Genomic DNA, 23,012 nt, shown 5'->3' on the forward strand with positions numbered 1-23,012 from the left:
TTTAAACACACAAAAAACAAGCAGTGCCTGTTGAAAGGTGAAAACCCAAGGCGTGTGCTAGAAGGTGGGTAAAGAAAGCTCATGTCCATCCTGCCTCTCCGCATATAGCCCCAAGTAAATGCGGGGTCCCAGAATTAGCCTTTGCTATCTTTTCCTCCAAGCCAGGTATCTCCCATCTATGTAATATTTAAAGATGTATCATTTCATTCTTAGAAAAAAGAGAGTTACCAAGATTATTAAGGAAACCTTTGGAATCTTAGTAGCTGTAGCCATGGCAGCTGGCTTCTAACCCTTGTGTGGTTTACCGGAGGCCCATCCTCTCTCTCCCCACGCCTTCCCCTTCTTGAAGTCCTTCAGCACTCAGAAGTTCTGTTAAAACCTCTATGAATCACAAGTGGAGGGTTTATAAGTGAAAAGCCAGAAAATTCAGAAATTACAGGCAGAGGCAAGTGACACAGTGGCTTATTGGCAAGCTCTGTCCTTCCCCATCATCATTTTCACCACCACCCCCTCTCCCCGACAGGATTTGAAAGTTCAGTGCTAGACATCCCATCTATAGGGACCTGCCAAGAGAATTTCTCAGTTAGGCTCCCAACTTGTAACTCTCCATCTTGAAGTTGCAGGTGAGTACTAGAAAACCTGGGGAAACAGGAACTGATGGACTCTCTCATAAAACATAAGAAGGGGTTTTGACTGGTTTACGTGATCATAGTCCAGTGGTGCAGTCGTAAAGAATCCGCCTGCAATGCAGGAGACGCAAGAGACACAGGTTGGAACCCTGGATGGAGAAGATCCCTTAGAGAAGGAAATGGCAACCCACTCCAGTATTCTGGCCTGAAAAATTCCACGAACAGAGAAGCCTGCCAGGCTATGGTCCATGGGGTTGCAGAGTCCGACACGACTGAGCGATTGAGCGTGCAAGAGAACAGTCCAGAGCCCATTACCCTATGAAGACTTAGAATCTTCCTTTGATGACCTTCTACACGGTGACCTCAGATAGACCTCCTGTATTGGGGTAGAGACTGAACTAAGTGATCTTCGAGTTGGGCTGTGTATGAGTCATGGAAAGCTTCCCCGAGGAAGCTAAGCCAAATCTAAAATGAGATGCAATGAGGCACAACAGCGAGAGAAGAGAAAGCGGCATTCCAGGTGGAGGGAAAAGTATAAGCAAAGGCACGGTAATGTGATGATACTGCATAGCAGGAGCTACAGAGAATTTAGTACCATATTTTCGCAGCATCAAATGCCAGGTAAGACATGGCAGGGGTGATATTGGGAAAGAAGTAGGGACTAGCCAAATTCTAGAGGTCCTGGTGTACCATGATCAGAAGCTTGGGTTTTAGCTTACAAATGTTTGAAGGGCTTTTGAACAAATGAATGACCTATAGTAACTGGGATAACTCCCTATATAAATACACTGATGAGCTTAGCGAAAAAGTATACAAGGCAATTTTGTACTTGGCCTAATTAGTGAATGCTGGTGAGATTCTTGTCATTTATATGCTATGAGATCATCATATTTGTTCTTTCTTAAAATTTTTATTTATTTATTTATGGATGTCCTGGGTCTTTGTCGCTCTGCAAAGGGTTTCTCTAGCTATGGTGCGTGGGCTTCTTGTTGCAGAACATGGACTCTAAGGCGTGTGGGCTCAGTGGTTGTGATACATAAGCTTAATTGCCCCAAGGTATGTGGAATCTTTCCAGACCAGGGATTGAACCCTTGTCCCCTGCATTGCCAGCCAGATTCTTTACCACTGGACCACCAAGGAAGTCCCATACCTATTCTTAGATTGACAAAATGTAGTCTCCACCTTAGCTTCTCAACCTGGATTATGACATAATTGGACTTATGTATTGGAAAGATCTTCCTGCTAGTGTTGCAAGAGACCATTTTAGGAATGTTGGGACTGAAAGGAGAGAAATAAAGTACTGTTGGAATTGCCTAGGTAAACCATGTCTAGGCTTGAACGAGGGTTGTAGTTAGAGACAGCTATTGACAGAATCAACAGATTTGCTGAAAAAGTTGGTTTACTATAATGTGACAGGGCTTCCCTAGTGGCTCAGACAGTAAAAGTATCTGCCTGCAATGAAAGGAGACTTGGGTTCGATCCCTGGGTCCAGAAGATCCCTGGAGAAGGGATTGGCAACCCACTCCAGTAGTCTTGCCTGGAGAATCCCATGGAAATGGAGCCTGGCAGGCCACAGTCCATGGGGTTGCAAGAGTCAGACACGACTTAGCAACTAACACACACACAATCTGGCAGCAATGAAAAATGTACTTCTCAGGAACAGTCACAATTGACTGATAACCTCAGCTTTCTCTGCTCTGAAATCCAAGTCTGCTTTTTACTGAGGTCATGCTTCTCAAAGGCTGCTTCATGACTGAATGTGGTGGGGCCAGGAGGTGGGTGCGGGGGGTGGCAATGCTGAGAAGACCCATTCCTAGGAAATGCGGGACTTCTCTCTTGGGCAGTGTCAGTTCCAGGATGTTTCATCAGCTTTGCTAGACTTTCTTAAAACTGCACTGCAGTCTAAGATTCTTCCACTCCATCAACTTTCTCCCTTCCCCTCCACTCCCCTCCCCTCCTCTCCTCTTCCTCCCTCCCTCCCTCTGCCCCTCTCTTCCTTCCTCCTCCTTCCATGACTCATAAGGATCAGGCCCGCATCACGGTCTGATGGCTCTCCCAGAGAATCTGAACTAAGTGGGGAGGCTTCTGGGCTCTGGACCCACAATAACCTGGGTGTGAATCTGGCCCCACCATCCCTAGATACATGAGCTCAAGCAAGTAATTAATCTCTTGAAAGTGTCAGTCTTCTCATCTGTAAAATCATGATACTTATTGTGAGGATTAAATCAGTCGGGCTTATAAATTACTTACCACAGTATCTGGCACATAATAAGTACCTGGTAAATGTTAGCCATTCTTATTATTAGATATGGAGGATGAAAGAGAGAAGGAAATCAGGGGCAATTCTTAGGTTCTGTTTACAACATATACCCCAGTGGCTCAGTGGTAAAAGAATCTGCCTGCAATGAAAGAGTTGCAGAAGACCTGGGTTTGATCCCTGGGTTGGGAAGATCCCCTAGAGGAGGGCATGGCAACCCATTCCAGTATTCTTGCTTGGAGAAGCCCATGAACAGAGGAGCCTGGCAGGCTACAGTCCATGGGGACACCACTGAGCGACTAAGCATGCATGCATATCAAATGAAATGCTTTTGGTACAACACTTTAGCTGTTAACTATGAGACAGCAAGCCCACTGCAAAATGTGACTTCACATGTGATCCTGCCCATTCCCAAACACGCTTACAAGAGCTTAAGGCAGAACCAAAATCCAAATCATAGACTGGAATATGGAGATAAAACTAACAAAACCGAATGGAAAGAGAACATGTAAATGCCTGAACAAGGTTTTAGGAAATCTGGGCTATAAACCCGGGACAAGGGAAATTGCACTGAACAGTGGTTTATATGAAAAATACCACGGATTTTAGGTGAACTGCCATCTCTCTGGAGCCAACAGTGCAGTTTTTTGGCTTGTAGAGAAATGAGTGTGGTCTCAGGCTGCATAGTAGAGGTACAATACCCAATAGTGGGTAACCTCAGGTTCCTCATCTGCAAGTTTAGGGCCTGGATGAGATGATTTGAGAGTCCCATACAACTTGTGATTTGTGAGTCTGTGACTTAATGTCCTAAACTTGAATTCCTGCATTTGGGGGAAGTGACTATAGAAAAGATATACAGGCTTGGTGAAAACAAATAATTCATTTCTCTGCTTAACTCTACAGCCCCAGGGCTCTCCAGTGGGGAAAAAAAATCTTTTTGCATGCTGATGTCCCCCACAGAGCCCTCCTGAAGCACACGTGGCAGTGGAACAAAATTGCATACGTCTGTTTCACACCAGGTCAAGCTTTGCACAAAACTCTTTCTCTTGAGGTGGCAAGCTTGAGCAACCAGTTTTTCCTGAAGTTTGCCTGATAAATATGTTTATGATGAGCTGTGCTGTCATTCTTCTATCTTGCCATAGCCTTGAAGGGCCCCTCCCAAGCTGACTGGCTGCTTATTGACATGGGTAATCAAGGATTTCAGACTCAGAGACCAAGGTCAACATGAAACCATGACAGAAAGGACTAGAGATCCCTAGGACACAGGCCCCCTTACTAGGCTCTGCTGCCTTGGGGCTGAGGGAGGGAGGGGGTGGGGGTCCCAGCCCAACAGGCAGCCTGAGATGGTTTTGTGAACAACCAGTGGGCTTGTTCCCTCTGTCTCTTGCTGCCATTCTCTTCTGAGTCCCCTTATCTTACATTTTCCAGCATTTAAAACATCTTTGGAGACAGACGGCAGAAGAGAGCAATCGTGAGAAAAGCAAAGCTTTAATAAAAATAGAATTCCAAATGTCTCAGCAGGGCTCTCTTTGTCTAACTCCAAGAGATTTAGAGAGTGGATCAAACAACCTGCATCTCCTTGTTCTGCAGTTACCTAGGTGTGAGCCCTCGGGTGAGCCTCTCAACACCCCTGTCTACTCACTTGAAAAGTGAGGCCGAATCCCACCTGGCTACTTTGGAGAGTGGAGGAGTCATTTTAGGCAGCCCTGGTTCACAGAGGACCCCTGACTGAGGCCTAGGACATACGCTGAGTGGGGAAGGAACTGTGTATAGGCTTGGCGGTGAACCTTGTGAAGCCTGTTAGAAGGACCCTAGAACTTGAGTGTTTGAAGGACAATAACCAAGAATCAAAATCCCCAGACTGATGGGTTCCTGCATCACGTAAGTCCCTCCCAGGTATGGGCTGAGTTGCTCCAAGTCTCACTTTCTTCATTCTGCCAGGCGGAAGAGGTCACTGAGAGTGGGGTGGTGGCCAAAAAGATCATGTTTTGGAAACAGGTAGCAGAAAGGCCAGAAGAGGAGTAGCCCCTGAAAATAGCAACAACTGACCACGCTGTTCTCTTTCTAGATCGGAGGAGACCAAGGGGCCAGGTAGCTACAGCATCTCTGGCTGCCTGAGTACCTTCCTCCCATCAGCAGCACAGCCACCAACTTGGGCAAGGAAAGAAAATCTTGGACAAAAAGGGGTAAGTCCAGGAAATGCCAAATTAGCTGGACTTTTGCAGATCTTTGTGGGATCCTTAGACATTTATATTCTCAGGGGAGAGACCTTCCTTTTTTATTCTTGTATAATAGGCAAAACCTAACACTTACCTTTGTAACCGTCTTTGAGAGTGTAATTCAGTGGGGAGACATATTTGATGACTTCAGTTCTATGCCGATGTACAATAGATTGTGTACTCTCTGCTGTCAAAAGTCCTTACTGGCCTGCGGAGTCAGACAGCAGGGTCCCTTTGGTTAAGGTAGGTTTGTCTCCTGAAATAGGGAAACACCCTAAGTATACCACATACACCATGGAAAATTATCCAGAGGTCGTTTTTCATTGATACAGGTGAGATCTCACTTGCCATTATGTCCCTTTAATTTGTATCTCTGTCTTGGCCCTAAGAACTTGTCCAGACCCGTGGCTTTGCCCTTGGGCCTGTTTTCTTTTCTTCTGCTACATTTTTGTTCTCAGCAGACTCCTGGCTTTTTCTGACTATGAAAAACCTATTCTCCCTGGGATCTGACTTGTCTGCTCCTTCTTAGCTATGGGTCTTGCATAGCTTCGGCATCAGATGCAATGCTCAGCCTCAGCTCTTTACCTGAGCTCCAATCCCACGTCCCTGACTGCCTACTGGTCATTTCCTGTGGAATGTACCACTCCTCATCCTGCCAAACAGATTGCGACAGATTGTCCAAAGTGGCCTTCATTTTTTTTGCCACAAACCAGCTGTTCCCGTAACCTCTCAGCCCTTGTCAATAATAGGCTAAGTCATTCAAGCAAGAAGCAAAGTCCTCTTTGATCTAATCTCCTTTCATTGCCCTCAGTCATTCAGTCCCCAAGAACAATCAGGTTTTCTTCCAAATATTGATCATCATTTCTATTCTTCTCTCCCTCCCTTGTCCCATGCCCATTTCTAGGTCATCACCACCTCTAATATCATCTACCACTCATGTCCACTCTTTCCTAATTCAATTCCCTGTGCCAGGCCAATGCCAGACCTGTCTTTATTCATTAAGTCACAGCTGTTAACCTTTAAACTCTTCCCTATTCCTATCCTATGCTGCTGCTGCTAAGTCACTTCAGTCGTGTCGAACTCTGTGCGACCCCATAGACGGCAGCCCACCAGGCTCCCCCGTCCCTGGGATTCTCCAGGCAAGAATACTGGAGTGGGTTGCCATTTCCTTCTCCAATGCATGAAAGTGAAAAGTGAAAGTGAAGTAGCTCAGTCATGTCTGACTCTTAGCGACTCCATGGACTGCAGCCTACTAGGCTCCTCCATCCATGGGATTTTCCAGGCAAGAGTACTGGAGTGGGGTGTCATTGCCTTCTCCAATTCCTATCCTATACGCTTGCCCTTATCAGGCTGTTGTGTGTGTGTGTGCACACTCAGTTGTGTCTGACTCTTTTGTGACCCTATGGCTACCTTTTGTAGCGTGTCAGGCTCCTCTGTCCACAGAATTCTCCAGGCAAGAAGCCATTTCCTCATCCAGGGGATCTTCCTGACCTAGGTATGGAATTGGCAGGTGGATTCTTAACCACTGAGCCACCTGGGAAGCCCCTGTGTGCATGCTAAATCACTTCAGTTGCATCTGACTCTTTGCAACCCTATGGACTGTAGCCTGCCAGGCTTCTCTGTCCATTGATTCTCCAGGCAAGAGTAAGCACTTCAGTGGGTTACCATGCCCTCCTCCATGGGATCTCCCCAATCCAGGGACTGAACTCACGTCTCCTGCAGCTCCTGCATTACAGACAGATTCTTTACCTGTGACCCACCGGGGAAACCCCTTTCAGGTTGTTAAAATTTCCTTTAATTTTACCCCATTCTAGAGAATCACTTTGCCAGGCAGTTATTATATATTGTAATGGGAAGTTTAATGGACTTGGGATTAGTGGATCTGCTTTCAAACCCCCGCTCTGTACTCAGCAGAACCACTTGGAGGAATTCACTAACTCCTGGAGCCTTGGGTCCCCATCTGCACAGAGGGGAGAACTGTGCCTGTGCCCTACGGAATTTCACAAGGATTTAATGAGATGATGTGTGTAGAAGCAGGTTTGCATTGTGCTCAGAAAGCACGTTTGAGCTGACTGCCTTGATTCAAATCCAGGCTTTATCACACAGTAACTATGTGACCTGGAGCAAGTTCCTTGACCTGTCTGTGCTTCATCTTTTTCATCTGTAAAATGAAGATACAACCAGTGCAATACTTCATAAAACTATAGTGACAATTCAGTGAGATAATGAATATAAAGTGCTTAACATAGCGCCTGACACAACAAAACCTCTAATGGGTATAAGCTGTTATTATGTGCCAGACACCTAGCACAGAGCTTGACACCTGATCAGCACTTAATAAATGTTTGCTAGATTTGTTGATGAATTCATCTTATGCCTATGATCTCATTTCCTACTGATTCTTGCTATGGATGTTCTTGTGCCCCTTGTCCTCCAGACAGGCCGACTACCTTGGCTTTTCATGAATATGTCTCCCACTTTTCTTGCCTTTGGTTATGGTACATCTCTTTTCTAGATTGTCATAATTTCTCTTCCCTGCCTATCCAAAGTCTTCCTATTCTCTAAAGTCCATCCTGAATCCTGCCTCCACGAAACTTGCCCTCATCACTTCTGTACAAATTGATTTCTCACTTTTCTAAACCAGGGACCCTCAGTTTAGCATCTGGTACACTCTTAGATGGGCTTCCAAGATGGCTTAGTGGTAAAGAACCCACGTGCCAATGCGGGAGATGTGAGTTCGATCCCTGGGTCGGGAAGGTCCCCCAGAGAAGGAAATAACAACATGCTGCCGTGTTCTTGCCTGGAGAATCCATGGGTAGAGGAGCCTGGTGGTCTACAGTCCATGGGGTGCAAAAGAGTCGGACGTGCTTTAGCTACTACACAACAACAACACTCTTGGGGGCTCTTTCTTGTGTATTTGCTTTATGACTTCAACTAGTTTGGAAAATATTCCTCAGTCTAGCATTGTTTCAGAATACAGAGTAAGTGTAGTGAATATCTGAACTACTAGATGACCTTATCAACTCAGACTATCTCTTCGGATAATATGGTTTTTCAGATTGTATTGAGGGTGGAATTCGGAGAATGGGACACATGCTTAGTTGTCTGAGGGTAAGAAAGGATCTGGAATTCTGAAAAAGTTTATCTTATCAACAGAGTGGCACATGAGGGTGGACAGGTAAGAGGCTCCTAGTAGATGAGATGGGCCTATGGCCTCTGGGCCAAAGCGTTGGGGAAATTCTTGAGCCCTGGTGAGGCAGACCATGGCTGACACAGACAAGAAAGTGTCCCCAATTCAAATCTGGTTCTTGCTGTGACAGGTTTTGCCTTGAACCAGTTTCTCAAGCTTCTTACATCTTTGCACAACATTTGCCCTATTGAGAAACTGGTTTTGCATGAAACCTCCCATGGCTCGGAGCAAGTCTCCATGACGGTGTTTGCATGCCGTGGGGGTTTTACTCCTCCCCTATGTGCCAATAAGGGTGAAGCGGCCTTCAGATGACGTGATATGTAGTCCATCACTGCATACTCCAAAACCAAGAATCTTTGAACTATGTGAAAGGCTCATACCAGGATTTCACAATGACAGAGGAGGCCAGGAAAGACTAGTCTAGAAGGCAAGATTAAGAACATTGTCTTTGCCCAAGTTCTCATGAAGCCGTCTCTGAGTACTACAGCCACATTGATCTCTCCTGTCTCTGGTTCCTGTACTACTGGGTTGGCCAAAAAAAGTTCCTACAGGTTTTTCCATATGATGGTATAGAAAAACCTGAGCAAACCTTTTGGCCAACCCAATACATATTGTCTAGACTACACAGTTCAGTCCTGGTTGTCTATTGTCTTCTAAAAATTGCTTTGTGTGTTAACAGTGAATTTCCTGAGAATACAGACTACCTCTTGTACTTTTTTGCTGGCCAGTTTTTGATACAATTTAACCCAGTATGGGCATGAGAAGATTCTCTGCAATAAGTGTTGATGAATTTGTTTTGGGAAATGCAAATTCATTAAAAAAAAAATTGGTTTCACCGAGAAAATTAGAAGACCTGTTTTTTCTTCTTCTTTTTTTGGATGCCGTGGCATGTGGACTCTTAGTTCTCCAACCAGTTAGGAGAGAAAGATGCTCCCCTCCCACCCTCCCCAGTGCCTGAGACCCCATCCTAATTGCCTTTTCCCTTCCCGACCATGAAGGTCATACAGTGAGAGAGGGGAGGAGCATCAGAGACTGGCTGACTCGGATCCTTTATTTTGTAGATGAGAAAACTTGGGGCTCAGGGAAGAGCAGTTGAGGGTGGTGGAGAGAGGATGTGTAAGCTTTGGAGGCAGGCAGAACTGGGTTCGAATCCCAGCACTGTCCCTCTTTAGCTGTGATTGTGAGTGTCTCTTCATGTCTTAGAGACTCAATTCCTCATCTTTAAAATGAGGATAACGATGCCTCCCTCTTGTGTGAGAATTAAGTGAGATAGTATATGTAAACACAGTGCTTGGGAATAGAGATGCTCAGGACTTGTAGGCACTCTCTTGAATGTCCTGCCCAAAGTCATCAAACAATTCAGTGCTTGCCTCTTCTGATATTCAAGCTTAATATCCTTTCGGTTACATACTAAGACTAGCCTCTTTACCCCTAGAAAATTAAGATCAATTATTAAAATTTTAAAAAATTACTTTCACTGGAGATTTGGACCCATTTATTTTGAGCTCATTTACATGCCAATAATACTTTGGCCACCTTACTCATTGGAAAAGATCCTGATGGTGGGAAAAATTGAAGGCAGGAGGAGAAGGGGACGACAGAGGATGAGATGGTTGGATGGCATCACCAACTTGATGGATAAGAGTTTGAGCAAGCTCTGGGAGTTGGTGATGGACAGGGAAGCCTGGCGTGCTGCAGTCTATGGGGTCACAAAGAGTCAGACATAACTGATAGACTGAACTGAAATGACAGGCCCACAAAGGTCCATATAGTCAAAGCTATGGTTTTTCGAGTAGTCATGTATGGATGTTAGAGTTGGACCATAAAGAAGGATAAGCACCGAAGAATGAATACTTTCGAACTGTGATGCTGGAGAAGACTCTTGAGAGTCGCTTGGACAGTAAGAGATTAAACCAGTCCATCCTAGAGGAAATCAGTTCTGAACATTCATTCGAAGGACTGATGCTGAAGCTCCAATACTTTGGCCACCTAAAGCAAAGAGCCGACTCATTGGAAAAGGCCCTGATGCTGGGAAAGATTGAGGGCATAAGGAGAAGGGGCTGACAGAGGACGAGATGGTTGGATGATATCACCGACTCAATGGACGTACATTTGAGCAAACTCTGGGAGATAGTGAAGGACAGGGAAGCCTGGCATGCTGCAGTCCACGGGGTTGCAAAGAGTGGGACAAGACTTAGCAAATGAACAACAACAACATATACAGTACAGACAGAAGAACTTAAAAGACAGGAATACTCAATTTCAGAGTGAAATTCAAAGGTATTGAGGTTTTAGCCATTTTCAACTATAGTGTTTGAACTCCTGGTGCTCCTAAAATAGGACGGATGGCCTTTTACCCCTTTAAACAAAAAAATTCCAGTCTCTGATATATTTACATGCTTTGCTTTGCAACTTGATATTTTTCACCTGTCTTTTTTAAGCCATAGTCTGCTGTCCATTCATCATCAATTGGAGCTAAAGTGAAACACTTTAGCTAAACACTGCTGTTGAAGTTCTTCTAGAGAAATAAAAAATGTGTCAGAAATGAAATGGATATCACTTATGAAAATTAAAGATTGGGAGTTCCCTGGTGGTCCAGTTGTTGAGACCTCACCTTCCAATGCAATTGGTTGGGGAGTTAAGATCCCACTTACCTTATGGCCAAAAAAACCTAAGACATAAAACAGAAGCAATATTGTAGCAAATCCAATAAAGACTTTTAAAAAATGATCCACATTTTTAAAAAAATCTCCAAAAAATTAAGGATTGAGCATAAACTTTTTTTCCATGCTGGAGAATATTCACTGGGATCAGTATTTCTTTGAAAAATTTTAGTTAGCTACTATTTATTGTGTTTGGCTGCAAATATATCTTTCAGTGTGGAGCTGAATCAGGAGTAGACCAGAAGAAAAATCTTAGTGTGAAATACCTCCTAACTGTGACTATTACAATCTCCAGTTGTGGTTGCCAGCCCATCATTTGACGAATCAATTAGGCCCTGCAAGGCAGAGGGAAAAAGCAAACCTCCCTGAAATTTCCTTTCGGTAGTCAGCAGAATAATGGCCTCTCAAAGTCGTGTCCTAATGCTCAGAACCTGTGAATATCAGGCCACATAGCAAGGGAGAATTCCAGTTGCTAATAAGCAGATTTAACAATGCAGGAGTATGCTGGGTTGTCCAGGTGAGCCCAATGTAATCACAAGGCTCCTTAGTAGGGGAAGAGCAGGAAGAGGAGAACCAGGGGAGAAGGCTGGGGATGTGAGAGGAACTCAATCTACTGCTGCTGGTTTTAAAGATGGAAGAAGGGACCAGGAGCTGGAAAGGACAAGAAAATGCATTTCCCCTGGAATCTCCAGATGGGAACACAGCCCTGCCGACACCTTGACTTTGGCCTACTGACACCCACTTTAGAATTCCAGCACTATAAGATAATAAAGAGGCTTCCGTCGTAGGTCAGTTGGTAAAGAGTCTGCCTGTAATGCAGGGAGACGTGGGTTTGATCCCTGGGTGGGGAAGTCCCCTGGAGGAGGGAATGACAACCCACTCCAGTTTTCTTGTCTGGAGAATCCCATGGACAGAGGAGCCCAGCATGCTACAGTCTATGGGGTCACAAGAGTCGGACTTGACTGAGTGAACAAAGATATTAAATCTGTGTTGTTTTCAGACACTGTTTGTGGTTATTTGTTTACAGCAGCAATAGAAAACTAACAGTCTCTCCAAACAAAGGCCATCTTGCCCCAAAGAGCCTGCCTTGCTGTTGTTTAGTCGCTAAGTCATGTCTGACTCTTTGTGACCCCATGGACTGCAGCACTCCAGGCCTCCCCGTCCTCCACTGTCTCCCGGAGTTTGCTCAAGTCCATGTCAGATCCTGCCCGGCATTCTGGAATTTCTCACAATCATGGGCAACAAAATTCCAAAGAGACTGAGACAGAGGGAAAGGCCGAAGACCAAGGTCAAGGGGGCAAAGGGGTCAGCAGTTGGTAGAGCGTGCTTCTCATGTTTGGCATCATAAAGGAAGGAGAAGACGTATAAATACAACTTATAACCTACAGGAAAGATAGGACTAAGAGCCATACTTGGTATTTATGTCACATTTTATAATGTGTAAAGAGTTTCACTTAATGTTTCCATTTAATCCTCCCATCAGTTCTATGAGGTCGAAGTTTTTATTTTCTGTTTTGTAAACAAAGCTGAAGCTTAGAAAACTAATTTTTCTTTTTTTCTATTTTTTTGGCCCCACCACATGGCTTCTGGAATCTTAGTTCCCCAACCAGGGGTCGAACCCGGGCCCTTGCCAGTGGAAGTATGGGGTCCTAGCCACTGGACTGCCAGGGAATTTCCTAGAGTTAATTTTTATAAAATCAGATGATAGTTAAGTAGAAGAGTCAAGAGTCATAGATTTGATTCCAAAATCCAGATGCGTCACTACTTTGACATGTCTTACCCAGAGAGCCATTCAACAAGGAAGTCAGTTCTTACAGAGATTGTTCATTAGTCAAGGTCATTTCTCTAATAAATGGAAGCCATGGGGAGAGGGGCAGATAATACTTTGCAGTGGGTATCCACTCTTCATAGCTCCGCTTCTTATAAATATAGTCTTCCTAGAACGTACCTGTTGTCAAAAACATCACTGGGCAGTGGTGGCTACTTGCTGAATATTTTAAATTCACTGACCACCATGAACCTAAATTTCACATGTCTAGATTATAGCTCAACCCCACCTCCCCCACCTCAATCTGACCTCCACCCTGACTTTCCTATTTCTTTTAAGGGTTTCATCATTAACCCAGTCATCTAGATTCAACGTCTATAAAAACAATAACAGCTAACCCTTACTGGGAATACATTCCAGTGATTGTGCTAAGCATTTTAGATGTCATCCACTGAGTCCTCCCAACAATCCTATGAGGAAGGTACAATTGTTAACCCTATTTTACAGACAAGGAAATTAAAGTTTATATAAATTGCCCAAGGTGACACCTTACCATCATCTTTAGTGACTTATCTTCTTCACCCTTCAGAGCTCATGAGTCACCAAGTCCTCTTAATCCTCCCTCTGCACTATTTCTTGTATTTGTTGCTTGCTTTCCACGTCCATCGCCTTGGTACCAACCTTGGCTCTTTTTGACTCATGTCTGACTTGTCACTATAGCTCAGTATGGTCTGTCTCGTTCTATGGTCTCCTTGCTTAGATCTTTCTAATATGCTTTGGTCAGATTAAGCCACCTAAAATCCAACTTTTATCCCATCCATTTCTCAGTTCAAACTTTTAAATTGGAGAGGATACATCCAAATATTCCCAAAGGTTATCCTTGGACAGTGTGATGGTGGCAATATTTTTTTGAAAAATCAAATAACTTCATTGTATTAAAGTTAAAAGAAAAAAAAATGGTTAAAAACTATAGGTTGAAATCACAGGGCAAGATACATAATAAAGATAAGCAAACATTGTACCCTTTAAGTGTTTAGGTCAGACTTCATTTGTTCTAGCATCGAAGACTTCTCACTGATCATCTGACCCCATTCCAAATACATAATTCCATTTTTTACAGGCAAATCTTTGCATTTTAAAAAAGGTACCAAAACCTACTTACTGTGTCCATAATTTATAAATTTCATTTCTACTGGCAAAACAACAAATGGATAAGGCAAAAGAAAAGCTGAATCAAAATACCAACAAAGGATGTAACAATAAAAAACTGTCTGAGACTAAATGATGAGAATGAGATGCTTATAAAAATTAACTAGTACAATGACTAGGCTGAGCGGGCACTCAGTAAATATTTGTTAGCAATCCCTGGTAAAGGGAGCAAATGAGTACTCCTTAACTAGTGATTTTAAGATGAGTTAACTAGTTCAATAACCAAGGAGCAGTGAAAGGCACTTCAGATTATTACTTATATATATTTGCAACTCATCTTCTTTATTAAGTGGCAATCTGTGTCATAACTTATAATGCCATTATAAGCGTTGAGGGAAGTTTTTCAAGGAATCAGAGACCTTTAATGCTTTGCTTTTCAATAGAAAATTATGATATTTGTATTGTTGTTAATAATGAAAAGTGAGAAATCTAACAACTTGTGTGTGCATGCGTGTTCAGTCATGTCTGACTCTTTGTGACTCCACAGACAGTAGCCTGCCAGCCTCCTCTGTCCATGGGATTTTCCAGGCAAGAATACTGGAGTGGGTTGTCATTTCCTCCAGCAGGGGATCTTCCCAACCCAGGAATCGAACTTGACTCTTCTATGTCTCCTGCACTGCCAAGCAGATTCTTCACCACTGCGCCACCTGGGAAGCCCAACATAGTTGACCTCAGAATATGTTAGCATTCTATACAGTAAAAAGAAAAAAGCTTACAAAATGCTAAAATTGTATGTCAACATGTTGAGTAGTGTTTGCTCAAGTTCCATACTTGAAGTAAAATCTTAAGGATCAAACTCTCCAAATGTTAAGGCATAATGTGACCCAACCCACAGCAGTGAATGTATTTTTCTATGTCAGTTAAACGGTTTTCAGTTAAATGTTAACCCCCCCCCAAAAAAAAAACAAACAAACCCAACAACAACAACTTTTGTCTCTCTCCCAAGCATAACCATTGAATAAGGTGATTTACATTTTCTTCTTTACCCTTTTTTGTAATCGACAGACTTTTAGCAATGGACATATATTGCTTTATAATAGAAAATAAGGCCAATAAAGCATAATTTTGATTCTTGAGAGTCCCTTGAACAGCAAAGAGATCAAACCAATTAATCTTAAAGAAAATCAACCTTGAATACTCATTGGAAGGACTGATGCTGAAGCTGAAGCTCCAAGATTTTGGCCACCTGGTGTGAACAACCAACTCATTGGAAAAGACCCTGATACTGGGAAATATTGAGGGTATGAGGAGAGTGGGGTGACGGAGGATGAGATGGTTGGATGGCATCACTGATTCAATGGACACGAGCTTTGGCAAACTCCAGGAGATGGTGAGGGACAGGGAAGCCTGGTGTGCTCCAGTCCATGGGGTTGCAAAGAGTCAGACATGACTAGGCAACCGAACAGCAACAATGAAGCAAAATTTTAGAAAAGGAACCAAATTATTGATCATTCCCTGCTACTTAAAATAGAAAAGCTAATTTTTTTGATCCAGGCCCTGTTGTAATCTGGCCCCCAAATGCTTTCCAGGCTTATTATTTATGTACTGTTGAATACAAATGTTCTGCTTCAGTTAAACTATTTTAAACACCTTTTCCCTGCTGTGTCTCCAACTGTGTGTTTTCTCTTCCTGGAATGGGCTTACCCTTCTCTTTTAATATCCCAGTTAACACTATTGTTCAAGATCTAAGTCTGTTCAATGTGCAGCCTTTCCTAAAAAGGGAGAAGTCAGTCCATAGTGAGTATCTGCCCTGTGGATTATGCAGTGTGCTTGGTGTCTTCCTTGGTATTCATTTGAACCTCACAACAGCTCTGGAGAGTTGGTATGAATAACCGATGGTACCTGAATAAGCGATTTTTAGATGGGTTTTTCCATTTTACAAGTAAGCGAGTGTAGGTCTTAATGTGCTCCCTGGTTTTCTGGACTGAAAAATGACAATGTTCAATAATAATGTATTATTGTAAATGTAAGCAATACCTTTAGGAGCAGTCTTCAGTAATTGAACCTCTTGTTCAACAGTGGTTAAATAGCAAGATAGAATATTCTGCTTGTGTTGTCATGTCTAACTCTTTTGTGACCCCCATGGACTGCAGCCCACCAGACTCCTCTATCCATGGGAATTCCCAGGCAAGAATACCGGAGTAGGTTGCCATTTCCTCCTCCAGGGAATTTTCCCCACCCAGGGGTCAAACCCACGTCTCCTGTGTCTCCCATGTTGGTAGGCAGATTCTTTATCACTGAGCCACCTGGAAGCCCAAGGATATTCTGATTAAATAGCCAAAAACCATTTTGATTAAAAAGTACTTTTAAAAATTTGTGTAAAGCCAGAGTTTAATGTATTGAAGAAAAAGGTCTAGTTCTCTTTAGATCACTGAGTTTTAGGACCATCTCAAATCACGACTATAAAGAAACTAAAAATTAAATGGAATGTAAAAATAAACTAGTATCACCATGTTAATCCAATATGGAAACAACCAGCTCCTTTGTACAAGGTATATACTGGGTTTTTAACCCTCGTAACAACAGTGGAGGAAATTGAGGAGGTCAGTAGGATCTTTGTGGGATTGAAATGTTCTCCATCTGCCTGAAGCTGGGTAGGATGCTTTTCACTTCCTTTTAACAGTTTCTATTGCCCAAGAATGCACCGCTAGTTAGGGACGAAACTGGGATTAGAAGTTCCTGAAATGATAACTTCTATTTCACTGTTTCCACTTCCTTCCTTCCTTCTCTTTCCCTGGTGAACTCACTGCCATCTTGCCTCTGCGAGATCGTCCTTGGTGAAACCATCCTCTTCAGAGACACTTATCTGCTAAGTGAAAGGAAGACTTTTTTAACCGTATCTTTTTAAGCTATTAACTCACTGGAAACACACTCTTTCCTTTCTTGAGATGCTCTCTTCTTAGCTTTCTGTAACAGCCACACCCACTGCTTTTCTTTCTACTTTTCTGCGTCTCTATACTCTTGACTCAGTCCTGGGATTACTCATTTTAAAAATCCTTGCCAAATTGATAAATGAAAAATCATCCAGTTTTTGTAACTTGCTGTGTCTGTTTACATATCTGCTACACAAAGATCAGATATACACTGATAACAGTGTTGTTGCTATTTGTTGGTTAGCTGTCTTAATTTGACGTTGAGGTTTTTCACCTCTTTCAGAGCTGGGACTGTATGATTTTGAACTCCTTCACCTCCCTCCTTTCTGCCATTTCCTTAAGAGTGAACAAGTATTGGGTGGGCCAAACAGTTCACTCAGGTTTTTCTGTAGTCTCTTGTTTAATTTAACTGAGTGAGATTGAACACTTAATTCCCAGTAGACTTTTTTAAGTACGATATGTGGTCCAGATTTTTCTGATGTGGAGCACAGAGCTCTGTACTGAATGAAAGTAAACCTGTTTCTAATCCCAGTTTCATCCCTAACTAGCTGTGCATTCTTGGGGAAGCCACTTAACCTCTCTGGACCTTCGATTTCTTATATATAAAGTGAGTGGGATGGTATCAGGTAATGACCTAGGTACCTACTAGCTTTCATATCACATAGGTACAATTTTCTTCCCAGAACTTCCTTCAGAGGCAAACTCAGAATATTCTCTCCTAATTCTGACAGAATTGTGTCTCCTCCAACATAATATCACCTCTTTGAGGCAGAACCTGCTTCCTTCCAGAACTATAATTCATTTGTGCAGGGCAATGAGCCCTAGGACAATAGTAGCAGCTACTGTTCAAGAAGACACAGCCAAGACTTAAAGGTAAAGTAGGTCTTATTTAAATGTATACCGATAAAACGCTTTGAAAATCTGTTGAAAGTTAGGGACCACAGGAAAACATACATAAACATATAGTACACAATTTTAGGGGGCTCCTAGACCTTCTGAGGACTTCCCTGGTGGCTCAGACGGTAAAGCGTCTGTCTACACTGCGGGAGACCTGGGTTCGATCCCTGGGTCGGGAAGATCCGCTGGAGAAGGAAATGGCAATCCACTCCAGTATTCTTGCCTGGAAAATTCCATGGACAGAGGAGCTTAGTAGGCTACAGTCCATGGGGTCGCAAAGAGTCAGAAGTCCATCCATGTACTCCGTAAGAATCCATGAACCCTAAGCTAAGAATATTTGATTTGGGAACATGAAAGGGATCCCTGCAGATTAACAAAATTATCAAAAATGCTTACTTCCCATTGGAAAAGGGAGCTGTAAAATGAAAAAAATATGTACAGAATATTATTGAAACTCTTTGCAAAACTAAACTATTATGCTTACTTGTAAATATCTTCTTCATAAATCAGGTCCTGTGCTAACCTGCTTAAATCTCCCACAGCAGAATGCAAATTCCTTTCTGTGCATTATAAAGGCCTGTATGGTCTGGGCCCTAGTTTTTGTACTTTTGAGCACCACTGACCTCCCTTATGCTCTGGAAACATTACCAGCTCTCTACAAGTCACACTGTTTTTGCTGAACAGTCTCAGAGTGACTTGCTGCCTCTGCTCAGACCACATCCCTGGTGGCTATCCTTCAGGCTTCAAGTGTCCCCTCCTCCTAAATGCCTCTCCCAATTACCTTCAACTCCTCTTCAACATGCGCTATCACAACACCCAATTTCTCCTGTAGAACTGATCTTGTTACAGCCCTGGCTGTTTTTGTCTTCTTTTCCCATTAGAATGTTAGTTCCTTGAGAGATGGGACCTTGCCTCTCTTATTTATTCCCAGAGCCAGGGACAGATTAAAACCTTCAGGGGGTCTAAGCACTAAAGATGATGGTGCTCTTCTTCCATCTTTAATTCTAGCTAAAATATTTGGTGCACCTCCCTCATGTTAAACTCTAACTAGAACCAGTACTAAACTGTACATTTACATGTACTGCAACAAAGACAGCTTCTTCCCAAATGATCTGATTCTAAGACCTCAGAGCCTCTGCTTTGCTGGTGTCCTAGCCTGCCTTTGGGAAATCAAGCACTCACTCAATCCTTTAAACATACTGGATGCAGTTTTAGGTTAAGTTGGCTATGCTTACCAAAAATACCTTGCTGGGATTCTGATAGAAACTGTGAAATCTATAAGTCAATTCTGGAAGAACTGACATATTTACTCTATTGGGTCTCCCAAGCCATGAATATAGCAAGTCACTCCAATTACTTAGGTCTTCTTTAATGTCATTCATCAGTATTTTATAATTTTCAGCATACAGATCCTGCACATGGTTTGTTAGATTTAAACCTAAATAGTTCACATTCTTTGCAGCAATTGTAAATGGTACTATTTAAAATATCTTTGTTGTTGGCATGCATAGAATCTCTCTCAGTAGAACAAGAAGGCAAATACTCTTTAGTGAAGTAAACTTGTTCAGTGTTTATTTGCTGGACTAGTAACAAGCTATGTATTGAACCATTCATGTACGTCTTTAACGTGCTTCTACATTTCAAATTTGGCCTAATTCTTAATTGCTACACCCCAGTCCCTACTATTATTAGAGGGGTCTACTCATCCCTCACCTGAATACCCTTTATGCAATCCATCTCCTTGTCTGCTCCACCATTTCCTATCTATAATAGTCCCTCTGCTGAACCCTCTTACACCAAACTAAATCCTAACGATCCTTCAAGCATGAAGTCAAAGAGCTTAAGAAGATGCTTTCCCTGACAACCCAGCCAACATCACTCCTTTTCTCTGCTGGACTCTACTTTTTTTTTTTTTTTACTTAAAAAATTTATTCATTTATGTTAATTTGAGGATAATATCTTTACAATATTGTGGTGGTTTTTTGCCATACAACGACATGAAGAGTTCACTGGACTCCTTAAACCAATATTGTATGCCACTCAATCATTAATTTGGTTTTTAATTGGTTTTAATTTGTGTTGTTTCCCTAATTAGATGGTATAAGCGGGAGACGCCCATAATAGCACACACATGGAAGGTGCTCCAATTTAATTGCGTCAATGAAGAAAGAGGAGAGAGAGGTTTCAAGATGTGTCAGAATAAGGCGACTGGAGCTGCAGCAGGTAAAGAGGTCTTTCATCCAGGCAGGATCCATCTTTTCATCCAATAGATCCAGGATCTAGTCTAGGACAAGGATTCTCTCTCTTTTCCTTCCTTCTTCCGAATATCAGCTCCTCAACTAAGCAGACTGGAGATGCAGATCCTCTCCAACGCTCTCTTCAGTAACTGTTCTGAAAACAGCAGGCAGTCGAATTTTAGGTTTCCTGTGAGAGCGTAGGTTAGTAATTAACTTTGGAGCTGCAGTAACATCCCCCGACCACCAGAGGACAGCGTGCCGCGGAAGAGATCTCGCCCCTGCAGAAGGCTTAACGAGGTCAAAGGCATAGGCAGAAAGTCGGTTCTGCATCTGTGGCCTTCAGCTTCTTTAACTGCCTCAAGGGCTCCCTCGCGCTCTCCTCTCTAGATGGACTCCTTTTCCTCTTAAAAAAGATGGGCCGGAAGTTCCTAGAGGCTTACTCTAATACTGATCTTAAATGATTATAGAAACGAATGGGCTTTAGCTGCAGGATTTAAAGGCAAAAAAGAAGTATGACAAGTTCGCTTTTCTAACAATCCTCATCCCCCATTCCAACATGCTTCTCAGTTATTTTGGCAATCCAAAAAAAAAAAAAAAACAAAACAAAAAAAAAAACCAACCAAAAACAAACCCACAGAAAACAAGACGACAAAAAGCCTCAGGCAATGTCCAAACGGACATTTCCCAACAAAGATGTCTTCGGGGAACCAACGTCCCAAATCTAGTTCATTGCAAATGGAATATTTTATTCTTACACACAAATTCTGGCTCATGAAGCAGTCCACTCGGAGTGTGCTTTTCCGTCATTAATCACATCTCTGTTATGTGATATCCACGTGAGTACTTCTCAGTAGAAGCAGCTTCATGCTCAGATGCTCAAAGAACACTAGAATAAAGCTCCGATTGTCCTACTCAGTGATTCCAAATCCTCGTGTGTCACCAGCTCAGGTCTCTATTTCCCAAAGTGTGTAATGCCGTTTCAAAACAAAGCTATTTCAATCCCAATTTTAAAAGGCACGAAGTGTGTAAAGTAAAATCAACGGGGGTCTTGCACCTCCCAAAAGGTGAACCTCTGGTCTGACTTACAGACGATTCTGTGCTGCCCAAGCACAGGGCACACAGTGCTTGAAAAGGACACACTTTTCAAGAGCGTGTTAGGCTACTCGTGCTCGTTACATTTACAAATGTAAATAAAAATAAGTAAAGAGAAGCACAGTAAAATCATAAATGTTAGGAGCATTCTGGTGGGGGCTTTCTATGACAAACAGAGGGAGAGCTGACGCCTGACCACCTGAGCGTGATTTTTCTTAAATTACCTGTAACTTATCTCTCCTAGAGCCCGCAGTGTCCTGCATTTTGGACTCGTCACTTTTAAAAGATTGTAATTCTCTCAAATCATTGTTTGCTTTTCTTCACCCTGGGGAGGCAGCTGGAAACAGCCCAAAGAGGAGGAAAAGGCTCTGCGCCTCGCTGGGGCGGGAACCCTGAAATACCTGTTGGGGCGCAGCCCTACGCGGCCGAGACCCGGCTCGAGGGTCGGGGATCGGGGGCCCCGGGGGCAGCCGGCGCAAGGGCGCGGAAGGAGGAGGCCGCGGGGCCGCCTCCCCCGGCCACCCGGCTCCTCCCAGCGGCGCCCGCGGAACCTGCCCCGGAGTCGCCGGGCCCCGGAACGGAACGTGACCCGACCCCTCCCCGAGCGGCCGCGACCAGGCGCCGAGCCGCGCTCCGGGTTCGGGCGGGCGCACGGCCCCGCCCGTCGCCCACCGCCCTGCCCTCGCCTGTCTCCTCCTTTCCCCGGGGCTCCGCTGAGTTCATTCACTGGGATTGGTTTCAAGTGACGCCATCTCTTTATTTTTAAACCAATGACCTCATCCGCGCTTGAAGTTTCCTGACCAGCGACTCTTTCTCTTTCCCCCCAACCCCCCACCCCACCCCCCCCCCCGCCTTTCCCCCTCTTTCTGGGTATCTCTGTTTGGGGCGGGGGGGCTCTGATCAGTTTTCCAAACAACTATCATCACCTCTCCCGACCCCCTCCGCGTCCCCCCACCTCCCCAGGTTCCTCGCCCCTTTCAACAGTGTTTTTTCAAGGCTGATCGGGGGGTTAGTTGGGGGGGGGAGAGAAAGAGTGAAGAAAAGTTGCAAACGTCTCCTCGCTTCCTAAGCCTCCCGCCCCCACCCGCCCCTCCGAGCAGGAGAAGATAATATAGTGAAAAGAAGAGGAGGCGGAGGAGAGCGCGACGGGACGGACGCGGGCGGGAGCGCAGCAAGCCCTCCCGGCTCCGCCGCGGCGCCTCGCGGGTCCGGGAGGCGAGGGGGCCCCGCGGGGAGACGCCGTGACAACTTTCGTTTCCCCCCCGCCCCCCCGAGGGAGCCGCGAGGTCTGCGGCCCCGAAAGTAAGTGGGCGCGCGGACGGCGGGGCGGGTGGGCGCGGGGCCGGGCTCCCGCCGCGCCGGCAGCATGGACGCCGGTCCCCGCGTCCCGCCGGCGCTGCCCTCCGGGCGGCCGGGCCCGGGGTCGAGGGCGGGGTGGGGGCGATCGCGGCCCCGAGGGGCGAGCGCGTGGGAAGCGGAGGCGCGAGGGGTGTGTGTGTTGGGGGGGGGGCCGGCCCGGCCCGCGCGGGGTCGGGGCGGCGGCGGCGGGTGCGCGGGCTCGGGCCGAGCGGGCCGGGCGGCCGGCTGCCGCCGCCAGGAGCCGCCGCCGGACGCGGTCCCTTCGCGGGCCAAGCTGCTCACTTCCAGGCGCGACTGTTACACAACTCGCCTGCCAAGAGGGGCCCCGGCCTGACTGTCCCCATTATCCCCAGCTCGCCTTCCATGTGAGCGGCTGGGCCACCTGAGTGGTGACCGGGCTGCGCTTTTCAACCCACTCGCTTTTCCTCCGGGGACCCCCCCTCCCCCCGAGGCCGGGTATTGGGGGACCCGGTGCGCCAGGGACTTTTTCTTTATTTACACCAACCGTAAAACGTGAGAAAGGAAGAAGCCCCGGGAGATGAGCGAAGGTCTGTGTATATCATGTGCAGTTTCATGGAATGAAACACAGGGGAGGAAAATATTTATGCAAAACGGAAGT

General features: G+C 44.7%; 1 protein-coding gene and 2 long non-coding RNA genes across 3 annotated transcripts in view; 2 read left to right on the forward strand and 1 right to left on the reverse strand.

The window, feature by feature from the left end:
• The first annotated feature begins 645 nt into the window (after positions 1 to 645).
• Positions 646 to 15,528, forward strand: LOC132659632 (uncharacterized). The gene is made up of 3 exons (XR_009600286.1): positions 646 to 1,250; positions 4,955 to 5,072; positions 14,423 to 15,528. It is a non-coding gene; the product is annotated as an uncharacterized LOC132659632 (long non-coding RNA).
• A 3,722-nt stretch (positions 15,529 to 19,250) lies between these two features.
• Positions 19,251 to 21,587, reverse strand: LOC114113666 (uncharacterized). Its single transcript, XR_003588532.3, has 2 exons — positions 21,436 to 21,587; positions 19,251 to 20,129 (listed from the first exon to the last, which is right to left on the reverse strand). It is a non-coding gene; the product is annotated as an uncharacterized LOC114113666 (long non-coding RNA).
• A 579-nt stretch (positions 21,588 to 22,166) lies between these two features.
• DUSP16 (dual specificity phosphatase 16) overlaps positions 22,167 to 23,012 on the forward strand; it is a 91,895-nt gene continuing 91,049 nt past the window's right edge. The window contains exon 1 of the mRNA XM_042247513.2: positions 22,167 to 22,336. The gene's annotated coding sequence lies outside the window, so the exon portion shown is untranslated. The remainder of the gene's footprint in view (positions 22,337 to 23,012) is intronic.

The sequence above is a fragment of the Ovis aries genome, chromosome 3 (genome assembly GCF_016772045.2).
Source record: "Ovis aries strain OAR_USU_Benz2616 breed Rambouillet chromosome 3, ARS-UI_Ramb_v3.0, whole genome shotgun sequence".
In the NCBI taxonomy this organism is placed as follows: domain Eukaryota; kingdom Metazoa; phylum Chordata; class Mammalia; order Artiodactyla; family Bovidae; genus Ovis; species Ovis aries.